The sequence below is a fragment of the Nannospalax galili genome, unplaced genomic scaffold (genome assembly GCF_000622305.1).
Source record: "Nannospalax galili isolate Female #2095 unplaced genomic scaffold, S.galili_v1.0 scaffold16, whole genome shotgun sequence".
Taxonomy (NCBI): domain Eukaryota; kingdom Metazoa; phylum Chordata; class Mammalia; order Rodentia; family Spalacidae; genus Nannospalax; species Nannospalax galili.
In genome coordinates this window covers 756553-759853 of record NW_008339910.1, presented here as the reverse complement: position 1 = coordinate 759853, position 3301 = coordinate 756553, and the positions used below count along the sequence as shown (strand labels likewise).

General features: G+C 36.4%; 1 pseudogene; it reads left to right on the top strand.

The window, feature by feature from the left end:
- The first annotated feature begins 378 nt into the window (after window positions 1–378).
- On the top strand, window positions 379–822 carry LOC103735369 (annotated as a pseudogene).
- The last annotated feature ends 2479 nt before the right edge of the window (window positions 823–3301 follow it).

Below are 3301 nucleotides of genomic sequence, written 5' to 3'. Positions count from 1 at the left end.
ATTACATACACCAAACCCACAGCCATTATCACTTTAAATGGAGAAAACCTGGAAGTATTCCCATTATTAATCAGGAACCAAACATGGCTGTCCATCCACTATCCCCATTCCTTTTTCAATAGGGTTTCAGTGCTTGAGACTCTAGCTACAGCAATAAGACAAAAGAAGGAAATTAAATAGGAACTAAATGGAAAAGAAGTCAAATTATCTCTATTTGCAGATGATATGATATTATACATAAGAGATTCCAGTCTCCCCTCTCTCTCCCAGTCCAGCTACCTTGAGGTGGATGCTGCTTAGACTCGGCACTACCAGGCTCCTTCCTTACCCCATAGTCTGCCACAGAGAACATGGTCTCAAGAATGTCACAGTTTTTATGACATGAAAGTTTGGAAATGCTCTACACCAGAAGAAATCAAGAAAAGAAAAAAGGCTGTCCTTTTTTCTCAATGCAGACAAAAAAGTACATAGTAGCTGAAAAAGCAAAGAGCTCTTGGTTGGAGATGTTGGTGCTATCATAACTGATACTTTCAAGCATTTTGTGAGGCTTCTTCCTGAAAAGGTTGTCATTGTGTTTTGTATGTTGCAAGCTTTGAAACCAAGGAGTCTAGAAAAGAAGAGCTGATGTTTTTCTGGGCACCAGAACTAGCACCTCTGAAAAGTAAAATTATCTATGTGAACTTGAAGGATGCCATCAAAATGAAATTCCAAGACATAAAGCATGAATATCAAGCAAATGGGCCAGAAGAGCTCAATCAGACTTGTGTTGCTGAAAAGGTATGTGTCTCCTTAACTGCAGCTTTTGAAGGAAGCCCTTTGTAGACCATCTGTCAGTATCACAAACTGAAAGCTTCCACGTTTATTTCTATCCTCTTGCTATATAGGTAAAGTGGATGTATTAGATCAGGGTCTCATTGAGGGGGAGCTATCTTGTCATCTTTTACAGTAAACTAAATAGTCTATAGACTTGTATGAACACTGCCCTAAATAAATCTACCCTTTAAAGTTTCATTGATGTGGAATTAAACTATTATTGGCCAAATACCTATTTTGATGAGTTGACATGTAAAGATTTGTTTCTGTTCAGGATTTCTAATACAGTTCACAAAACAGGACAAAGCAATGTGAAAAGAATGCCTATGTCCTGTTAACCTCAGCAGTTATTTGCTCCTTTTTCTTAGAGAATTTGTTATAATCTGTTTATAATTTTGGCTGCAAATTCTCTATTCTTCCTTGACTTGAGCAAAATAATGTGATATAACTCTCTTTGTAACACGTAATAACACTAATATATACTCAGCAGGAAGACTAAGCCAGACAGTCTTTACCTCTACCAAATGTGTCCTAAAACCACCTCAAAATTGTGTCCACTTAAAATTCACTCTGATCTTGCAAAGCCCCATTCTAAGCACATTGCTGGAATGCTGGCAGAAGCCCTGTACCTGCATGAGAGGCTCCAGAGGGCTGGGAAAACCACTTTGAGTAACCTTGCACCTTGTAAATCATGGTATAACCTTGGGAGAATGTTCAATGTCTTATAATAATCAATTATAATGCAAATTAGTGTTCCACTGTAGTCTATTTTGTTAATGAAAATGAAAGAAATATATACTGATAAACCAGAGCACTTTCGGGACGTTTAATTTTGTCTCCTCCAGAACTGTCCTGCATCTGGTACAACAAGCTGTGGAAGCATGTTGAGGATGTTTCCTTTAGGGCCTGGGAGATGTAAATTCCTAGAGCAGTTTACCAACTGTGTGTGAAATGGGAAGTGACTACCATGGATGACATTCACAGGCCTACTCAGGACATTTGGAAGTGATTGTTGTTAACATCACAGGCTTCACTTGTTAACATCACAGGTGTGACACTGAACTATGTAGAGATGCATAAACAGTTGAACTTTAAAGTAGAAATATTGGCTTTATGTAATAAAGGGAGCATTTATAACTTTAAAAAAGATAGCAAAAAGTTCCACCAGAAAATTTCTAGATATGATCAACACTTTCAGCAAAGTGCAGCATACAAAATCAGTTTACAAAAATCAATAGACTTTCTATATACCAATAAAAATAACTCCTTCTGATTAGAGAAAAAGTTCATGTAAACATTCACATTAACAATATCTTCAAAAAATTAAACCATCTGGGAAAAAAACTAACCAATGACCTCTACAATGAAAATTTCAAAGCTTTGAAGAGATTAGTAAATATAAGGAGATGGAAAGACAGCCTGTGTTCATGGATTGATAAAATTAATACTATGAAAATGGCCGTCCAATCAAAAGCAATTTACAGATTCAATGAAATCCCAATCAAAGTACCAGTGACACACTTCATAGAGATAGAAAATTCCATTCTAAAAATAATATGGAAACACAAAAGACTGAAGATAGCCAAAGCAATTATGATCACAAAGAGCAGTGGTCAAATTATTTTACAGAGATATACTCATAAAAACAGTGTGGCACAAAAATAAACACATTGATCAATGGAACAAAATAGAAAACTAAAAAAATTCAATAAAAATATACATTGAAAAAAAATTTCTTTTTGCATAGCCAGGATGCAGAAGTAGGTAGATTTCTGTGAGAGCAAATGCAGCCTGATCTACATAGTTCTAGGCAAGCTGTGGCTACAGGGAGATCCTGTCTCAAAAATACCAAATTAATAATAATGATAATAATAATAATAATAATCCCATGTCCTCCCTGAACAGGAGGACAGGTGACTCACCACAGTTACAGGACATTTTTAGAGATGTTCCATACATCCCCTGGAACTTGGTTGACTTTGGTGATGAATTTGAACCACTTTCCAGTCTACAAAAAGGAGGGTTTTAACTCAAAGGAAACTTCTCATTCATGCTTCCAAGTAAAGCCAGACATGGTTGAACAGAACCTTTGACTTATCTTCACAGAGATGGAACTGGTTTAAAAAAAAAAAAAAAAAAAAGGAGCCAGGAGCTCCCCCCAAGCCCATGTGACCCCTGAGGAACAGCTCTTCAAATGACCTTAAGTGTAAAAATAAATTGATTTATTTGGGCCAACTGTATGGTCTTAAACACCCAAAAGGAATGTATAACCGAAGAATGAAGTCATCAGTATATCTCTTTAAGAGTTAGGGGGATTACACTTCCCAGACACTAGGCTTAAGTCTATATAAAAAGTTATTTAAACAATTATTTCTCATTGATGATTTTGCTCCTAACCAGAGTGTCAGATGTAAGACTTCAAATCTTACATCTTGGGTCTCCAATACTGTAGTGTCCACCTGTAGCTAAGGGAGACAACCAGCTATTG